Raw genomic sequence first — 9,794 nt, forward strand, 5'->3', positions numbered from 1 at the left:
GACACTCATCAATGACTTAAGAGCTTTTGCAGGGGGGAGTAGTATTCCTTAAAAAGAAAGAAAGAAAAAGAGAGAGAGGGGGGAAAAAAAACCCAGCTTGCGTTAAGTGACGTATTCCAAGGTTTCCGTAGCAATTTCCAAGTTGGCTGTGAGAAATGAAAGTATCTCTACATGTGTGTAAAATGAGTCCGTTTCGCACTGATTTTACGTTTTCAAGCACCGTGACGTGATATTTTAAAGACACAGAGTCAGATTAAGCAGAGATTGGATATATAACTGGGAAGGCAAAAGAAGATAAAAGGAAAAAAATTCCCATTTCTACCGCGTTTTCTCAGTCTGTTTTAGGAAAAGGCAAGATGGTCAGAGCTCCATCCTTAAGGTCTGCGCCCTTTCCTGCGTCCCTGCGGACTCCTAATATTAAGCTGAGAATGCTGAAAAACGCAAGATCTCAACACTAGAGGAAGCTGAGGGCGAAAGCCAGGCACTACTGGATTTTCTCCTCTGTGGGCTCCCTTCTTTGTATTCACTTGAAGCCTTTTAAAGCGACATCACGACAAATTCCTCCAGACAACCGGCTCCTTTCTTATTCCACCTGTACTGCCCAGCATGTCTCCCTCTAGCGGCCATCTCCGGAAAGACAGCCACTATGGGGCTCTAGCTCCGCCCCAACCCTTACGCCCACCCCCACCCTCCTTTTCTGGTCCTCTTGCCTTCCCTACCCTCTTCCTCCCTCCCTCCCTAACCTGCACCGTCCCTCCCCCCCCCCCCCCCCCCCGGTCCCTCTACTTCCTCTCCTGCCTTCCCCTGGAGGAGGACCACAGAGTTTCCCCCTACTTTGGCCCTGACCATGAGAGATCTGCTCAGACTCAGTGGAACGGGGAACTTAGGAAACAGTGTTTTTGCTCTTGGTGGTGAACACTCCCGGAAAGATTTGGTGAGGAGGGAAAAGACCTTAAATATTTTCTAAAATCCATAGATTGACATCCGTAAAGAGGCGAGGTTTGGTTGGTGCATGCAGGTCATGCCAGCCCTGGGGTGGCTGAGGCGAGAAGGATCAGGAGTGAGTCTCAGGTTAGTTTGGGCCACACAGCGGGATCCCAACTTAATCAAGTGGAACAGCACACAAAACATATCAAGATCAACTTTAGTATTTATTTTAACAGTTTGATGTGAGGCTAGCTGAATCGAGAAGTCTAGAGCAGTGTTCCTTCTTTGGCTCACTGAAATAGAAGTTCCTGGTTGAAGAGAGCAGCCAAGAGGAAGGAGGAAGCCCTGGATTCTGCATTCTGGCCTCTGTTCATCTGCCTCCATCCCCATGTCAGACGCTTGGGGTGGCAACCTATTGAGCCATGGCTGTGAAAGAAGCTACTGGGTTTACCATCGCCTCAGTTTGGACCGGGACCTGGGTGGACGTGGAGTCTAAATCACTCAAGCAGGATTTGAGCTGGTACCAGTCTGTGATGTGCCTTGTTCCTTAGAGCCACTTAGAGAGCGACTAGGAGGCGGAGGCAATGCCTGCTTCATCCCAATCATTAGGGAGGAGGCGGGGCAGTGTCTGCTTTATCCCAATCAGTCTTTAGGCCACAGGAAAGAAGTTGGTGATGCCAACCTCTAGAGGACCAGGTGCTCCCAGCCTGTAGGTCGCAGGGAGAAGAAACTCCCCCCAAAGTGGCAGCACCGGAGCTGCCTCTCGCCACACCCCTCCTGGACGCCTGTGTGCGGAGCGGAGCTGCTGATCGGTTCCATCAGAGGAAGTGGGCTCCAAATGGTTCAGTTGCTAGCGGGAAGTGTTCTAGCTCGAAGGTCGGTCGCCCCTCCTGGCTCCATGTAGCCCCCAGATACCTGTCTCTGCACATCTGTTTGGACCCACCCAGGCCCTTTGCCCCTGCTGTACACGCCCCACACCGTGGCTGTCTGCGTCACCAGTGCGCAGACGCAGATGCCAATGGGCATCTGAGCGCAAAGGTCCGGTCTGGAAGCAAATGTCCCTGCCTGGTGTGGTGTGTCGGGGCCGGGGCGGGGGTGGGAGTGGGGGTGAGGCGGGGAGGAGGTGGTGGTTTCCAAAACTCGCCCTCTGCTCTTCACCAAGTCTTACAGCTGGAACTGGGGGGAGACACTTTGCTCTTGGGGTCCAGGGAGGTGTAGAAAGCTTGGAGTCTGCCAGCTTCCCCTGTGGCCCTGGAAACACACTAGGGCAGAGCCTGCAGGAGGAGCTGCCGGGCACAGAGGGGTTTGTGACTCTCATGGCCCCACATTCTTCCTGAGGATTGACTCTGTGTCTGCCAGCCTGTGTGGACCTGGTCCATCTTGCCTGATTCACCTGAAGGGCTTCCCTGGGTGACTTTGACCTCCCTCCAGATGGCCCAAGGCCGATCTAATTTGCATTGCACAAGGGAAATTGGACATAATCCGGGGCTACTCTGCTGAACAATCACCATGGAACCCCCTCATCTGACATAAAATGCCTGCCTCTTTCCACATCTTAACAGTTACAAAAAACAAGCTTTGTAATATGGATAACCATGTACTTTATTTTCTCAAGGTAATTAATACATTGAATTTTCTGTCCTAAATTAATAAAAATAATTTAAACAATTTAATTAAGTACTTATTTAAATTAAATAAAATAACCATTTAAATGAAATTATTTAAATTAGATAATAAAATGGCTATAAGAAAGTTGCATAATTAAATGATTACATTGACATGATAGTTCATAGTATTGAATTTCCATTTATTAAAACCTGCTCTTTTCTAAAAAAAAATAAGCACAAGACAAATAATTCCCTTAGGTCTAGAATAAACTTATGCATAACATTAAATGAAAATGCTGCTTTTAAAATGCTCAGGGAGCCTGTACCTACCAGCAGAATAGCACGGAGTACCTGAAAGCAGACTGAGACACCCATAGCCTGCCATATTTACCAATGATGAAAACATGCACTCTACTCCAGCAGCTAGAGGAAAGGCCACTCTCCAGGGAAAATAAAACACCGTACACGTGGTAAAGGAACCTCGAACCCTCTTACCCAGTTACAGAAATAAACTCAAGTTCAAATTAAGATTTCAGGGTAAAATCTGAAACCATACAAAATTATAGAAAAAAAAGCATAGGGAAAATGCTTTGGAACATTGAAATGGAAAAGGATTTTTTTTTTTTTTGGAAAAGTGCCTGAATCATGGGAAACAAAAGTAAAAATAGACAAATGGAATTACGTGTATCTAAAAACTTGTGCACAACAAAAGGAACAGCACAGTGAAGGGACAAATTACGGAATGGTCTAACACGTTTGCATCTGACAAGGAATAGACTACCCAGAACACGTGAAATCTCAAGAGAACACAATAACCCAAAATTGAACCAATCAATGAAAAATAGAGAACAGACCCAAACAGGCACTTCTCAAAGAATATACAGGTATGTGTTTATGTGTGTGAGTGCAGGCATGTGGGCCAGTGTATATGTGTGTGTCCATGAAAAATGCTTAATACCAACCGACCAGAGAAACAGTGTTGCAGTGGGGTGTCTCTTGGGTAGGAAAGAATGGCTCAGAAAAGTCTGAAAGGACATTAACACAAACAAAAGTTTGTCCCTTGTGGCAACATAGATGAAACTCAGGGAGACCCGATGTTGAGTAGAATGACCCTGAATAATGACACATGTACTGAACAAGCTCCCTCATGTGTTTCATCCAAAGAAGTGACTTCATGGAAGTTTGGAGTAGAATGTTGATGTGGTCAGTGCTGTGGGGAGGGACAAGAAAGGCTGGCCACCGGGGGCTGAGCTGAGGTAGTTCAAATGACAACGTATACTCTCAGAGCAGTGAGTACCTGTGTCAGGAGCATGTACCTCAAAAAACTGGAGGGAGTTTAGATGTTTCCATCACAGAACTCAGGAAATGATTCAGGAGATGAAAGAGGTTATCTTGGTTTAAACACTATCTAATAGAGAGGCACATGATGCTATGGAATATGCTATCATATTAACATGTACAACTTTTATACTGTTTTATATCTGGGAAGCACAATTTTAAATGATAAATAATATATTTAAATACATAATCATCAGTAAATGATAAATAGAATTTTTAAATGAAATATATATTTTTAGCGATGTAAAAATCTTTATAGTTTAAATAAAAGTGTTTGAGTGCGTACCAGCATTTCATGAGATAAACTGAAGCAGTTGGAGAATCAATATTCCAAGAAATGTTCTCAGATAAGATGAAAATGTGACATATGCAGGAGAAACTTGAGGGTAATATTCATTAATCAAATATTTTTATGGGCATGTCTTTCTAAAAACATGACATGTGATATATTAATTTTCCATCATTAATTTGGATACAAACCACACAATGATACCCACCCTAACCATTTTAAACACACAGTTTGGAAGCTTTATGCATATAGCATTGTTTAACAAATATCTCCAGCATTCTCATCCTTACAATACTGATTTCTATTCCCTTTAATCATATCACCATTTTCAAATAGTATTTATTCCCTTTAATCATATCACCATTTTCAAATAGTATTTATTCTTTATTCTTGTGTGTAGAGGTGTGTTCTTACATGAGTTTGTGTACACCACATGCATGCAGTGCCCATGTGGCCAGAAGAGGGCATGGGATACTCTGGAACTGGAGGTAGAGGTGTGAGTATTCATGTTGGTGCTGGGGACTGAACTGGGGTCCACAACAGCATCCAAGGTTTCCCATTTAAGCCCTATCACCAGCTCATCAATTTCATTTCCTGTGCCTGAGGAGCCACTAGGCTGCTTTCTGTGTCTGATCTGGTTTCTATTGCTCATATTAACCATGAGTGGAGTCACACAGTGCTCTTCTTCACTCAGTGGCTGGCTTCTCTTAGAACAACACTGTCAGGTCTTTTAAATTATAGTGACATGTCATTGTCTAAACCAATGGTTCTCAACCTGTGGGTTGTGACTTCATCGCGGGGGGGGGGGGGTCACATATGAGATACCCTAAATATAAGACAGATATTTACAGTACAACTCATAACAGTAGCAAAACTACAGTTATGAGTACCAAAGGAATACCTTTCTGGTTGGGGGGTCTCCACAATATGAGGGACTATATTAAAGGGTCCCAGCTTTAGGAAGGTTGAGAATTACTGGTCTAAATAAAGCACACTGCTTTTTCATTCACTCTTCAAAGAACACCTTACCATCTTCTTCCCTCTAGATGTTTCTAATTAAGATGCTATGAAAGCAAGTGTACAGATATCACTGTTTGGAATCTACCATTCAATTCCCTTTGATAGGGATCCAGAAGTGGGAATTCTGAACATTTTTTTTCCTGAGGGCCTAAACCTGTAAGGCACTCAAAATGCAGACATTCTAAATTCCAACATGAATAAGGGAATAGCCCCTGAAACCCACCCTAGGAGGAGGAGGAGCGTTTTATGGTTGCCAAGAGATAGAGAGACGCTCTACTTTGAAACATGGTTGCTGGCAATTTTCCCAAGCCCCAGTAGCTGTACACCAACCATGAGCATAGGGAAAGAACGAACTGGACTCAAGGGGTTAATAACAGTAACAATGAAGTAGAAGGAGATGGGGGGGGGGGGAGTTGGAGAGAATTGTAACACTTGCTGGGCAGATAGGGTCAAATACATTGTATAGATAGTGAAATCTTCAAAAAGTAAATTTAACAATAATTCAGACTCTGAAGCCCTAATACCCTATGTGGCTGTGTTTCGACATGAGATCGCTAAGAGTCAGTCATACAAATGGGAAGGAAGGTCAGGGTTGGGCTCTCATTTGCTAGAATTAGTATACATAGAAGACTGTGGCGGGTACCCTTCTTATCTCAGTATACAAGAGCAATGATAGAGGACAGGTGTAGTCAAAGCAATTGCTGCTTTGACCTTGACATTCTTAGTCCCACAACTATGAGAAATGCCAGCTGTCAGTTCTTCCTCCTGTGGCATTTTGTCACAGCAGATAGAGAAGGCAAATGCACCATGGAAATTCTCTCCTTGGTGACTAGATTCTCAAGCTAGTTTCCATAGCAGATACCATTTTCTGCTCCCACTAACAGTGCAAAGGGCTCTATTCCCCCATATCCTCACCAACACTTGCTTTCCTTGTTCTTTATTTTTTGAGCAGTCATATAAGTCAGCAGTATGAGCCAGTATCTCCTGGCAGTGAGGATTTCCATTTGTCACAACTGCTGTCAAGTGTTTTATTTTGGGTCAGTTTTCTCTTTGCACTGATGCCTTTTCATGTGGCTAGAGAGATAATTTGTAGGCTGACTTTTCTGTCCCACCAGCCATTTCCCAAATAACCACACAGAGACTCAACATTACTTATAAATGCTCAGCCAATAGCTTAGGCTTGTTTTTTAGCTAGCTCATATAATTTAAGTTAACCCATTTTTATTCATCTTTGTTCTGCTGCAGGCTTGTTTACTTCAAGTATGTACTTCCCATCCTGCTCACTCTGAGTCTCATGGTATCCCCCAGAGACTCCTCAGACTCTGCCCTTCTTCTTCTCAGCATCCTCCTAGTCTGGTTCTTCTACCCAATCTCTTCCTATAGGCCAGTCAGCTATTAACCAATGAAAATAATACATATTTACAGTGTACAAAGATTGTTCCATAGCAATGACTCAGCAGTTAAGAGTACTTGTCCCCTTGCAGAGGACCTGGGTTCTGATGACCAGTACCCACACAATGACTCATACCATCTATATCTCCAATTCCAGAGGATATGAACCCCTCTTCTGATCTCAGTAGGCATTTGCATGGTACATACACATATACATCCAGGCAACACCACATATATATAAAATAAAATCAATGTTAAAAAAGAAGAGACACTTGACTTTGGCCCTTATTTAAAACAGATTTTTTTGTTGTTATTTCTGAAATCCAGGGGTTATGTGTACTTTGCTGTTGGTGAAATTATTAAGGCCACTCCATATAGTTAAAAGGGAGATTTATTTAGTGGCGTAACTTACAAATGAAGGGATAGGTAATAGGGTCTAGGAAGGATGCAGGGCAGTCCAGCGGTGTTCTCTGGAGAACTCTGCTCAGTCTACCTCCAGTGTCCAGGGTCCAGGAAACAAGAGAAGGCAGCACATCCGGATCTCGGGTCTTCAGGGCCCTCTCTTGGCCCTGCCTTGTAGGTGTGATAGTTACCTAGTTACCGAAGCCTCAATGGGGGTTGGAACTTCCAGATCAAAGGTAGAATGGCTACCCACTACACTTTGTATATTTTAACTCTTTGTAGAAACAGGGTTTGTGTCTTTTTCTGTTCTGTAGGTTTCTGTTGCAGCTGGTTAATGTTGAATGCCTTCTCTAATGATCACACATTTAAAAATTTATAATGTTATATGACTATTTTTTAAGTGCCAAGGATAATACCTGTGACTTACACATGGCAAGGAGGTGCTCTACCACTGACTTATGTCTCCAGTAATGTCCTATGCAAATATGAATGTTGAAATGTCCCTTTCCTACCTTGAAAACTGATATGCAGACACTAACAAACTTCTTAATATATGACTTTTTTGCTGAGCCATTTTTTACTACATATTAATAATAAAATAACCCTCATTATTTTTTCTGTATTTTGAAATTATTTGTGTGCCTTTTTTATTCTTGAAATATTGATTGTAATAATCTCATTTTTTAATTTTTGAAAATTTATCATTATGCATAAGAACTATGTTGGTATAATGAGACACCGAATACTTCATTTTAATGTATTACACTCTTTCAATTTCAAAAATCAGCTTTATATTTATACACACCATAAATTCACCCACTGTATGCATATAGCTCAATTACTTCATTTGTAAAACTGTATGGTCAATACCATAATTATTCAACACAGGCAATTTGGTTTCTTGATTTTTTTTTCTGTATTATAATGTAAGTTATGTTCCTTACTGTTGGCTGGCTGAGATAAACTCTAAAATAATTAAAAACAAAAACCAAACAAGCAAACAAACACTTTCCGCCTGGGCTGCAGAGAAGGCTCAATGGTTAAGAAGCTGTACTGCTCCAGGATTCACATCAGGAGACTCAGGACTGCCTGTAACTCCAGCTTCTGGGGATTGATGTCCTCTTCTGTGTTCCACTCATATACACATACCCATATTCAGACACACATACATACTTATTAAAAATAAGTCTTGAAAAATGCTTTGTGCCTGTTCATCTGACCTAACTCTTCCAATCTGACATGTTCATTTTTTTTGTAACACAAAATGGATTTCAAACCAGCAGAAACACCCTCTGTTTTTATTAGACTTGAATTTAATGGGTTGAGAAGGCTCCATGCCGCTGGGATTCTGTTTGGTGTAGGATACGGTGAAATCATTACACTTGATCCTTCTGAGTGTTTCCACAGAGCAAGGAGCACTGTGGAATGCCAGCACTGGGGAGGCTGGGAAGGCAGAAAGAGCCCCGTCATGGATTGCATGAGCCACAAGTAAAACAAAGACCACCACCTGGTAGTTTCAGTGCCCAGAGGAAGCAGGTCCTGAACAGAGGTAATAGCAAGCAACTGTTCTTCTGTCCTCAGTTCTGCTAAGAAAACCCTCTTTCCAAGTTCCCTAGCCTACCTGTCCAGCCTGTGGGGAATCCAGAGAGTGGACCTCAGGTGATAATCTGCGTATATGAATGATTAACCAAGATTCGGGCGTTCCAACAAATGAGTGTATTTTACATGCTTATACATTTTTTGTAAATGTTCTCAGTCATTTTAAATATCTATATAATTTTAGGGTGAGAGAAGTATAAACATAAATATCAAATATGTCACTTCATATTAAATATTGTGAATTATTTTGTTTACTGTTCGCCACTTAGGAGCCTCGAGTTAGTATTCATCGAGGTGGTAAAAAATATTTATGTTACTGTAAGATAATCAGGTTGAACTTATTAGAAGTAGCAGAGGCACTTCGCTTGTGTGTAAGTCTACAATCATCTCCTAAGAAATATCTGCTTCAGGAAGATTGTGGTCTGAGCAGTTCTAGAGGATGATTATTTTTTAAGGACTCCAGAAGTCAGGTCATAGTAGAGGACATTTTCAAAACCTATTTGTAAAAATGTGCATGCTATCCTTCTATTTTTGTTTGCGTAGGGATGTCTTTTCCATCTGGAGAGAAGTATCACCTTCCACACCAAATACACTTTGCCGAGACAAGTGAAAATATCCCATCATTGCAGCTGATGTGAAACAGTTGATATAGACGCTGCTGAAAAGGCTGAGTATGATTAAGAGGAATCATTATTACAAATCACACTGACAGCAGCAACCATTTTGTTGTGTGTTGGCGGGGGGTGGGGTGGGGAGGGACCTAGTACAAATGCTGTAAACCAAAGCCCTAAGTGCAAAGCCTGCATTATATCAGCATAGCATGGAATGGAAAACTGAGTTCACACCCTGCCTCATTCTGGCTTGATTCAGTGGGATGAGCAATGGCTGTATCTAACTGAAAGCACCATAATTTCTAATCTATGAAGACAGCCTACTAGGTTCCCTTTTATAGTTTTAATAAAAAGTTTGTGCAAACTTTAATATTTTGCTCCTTGTTTGTAAAGCCACATGGGCATGCATGCCTTTCATATTTGCCATATTCTCCCACAGTAAAGGTTCCAGCCAGTTAATCTGCACACAGTTCGGACATGCTAAGGACACTGTTATGAGAAGGAATCTCCTGGAACCCAAGCTGCCCTCCAGCCTGCAGTGTACCACATAATGACCTTGAACTCTGAACCTCCAGCCTGGATCTGGAGTGCTAGAATTACAGATCTGCA

This window comes from Peromyscus californicus, unplaced genomic scaffold, assembly GCF_007827085.1.
Source record: "Peromyscus californicus insignis strain IS unplaced genomic scaffold, ASM782708v3 Scaffold_19__1_contigs__length_69161282, whole genome shotgun sequence".
NCBI lineage: Eukaryota > Metazoa > Chordata > Mammalia > Rodentia > Cricetidae > Peromyscus > Peromyscus californicus.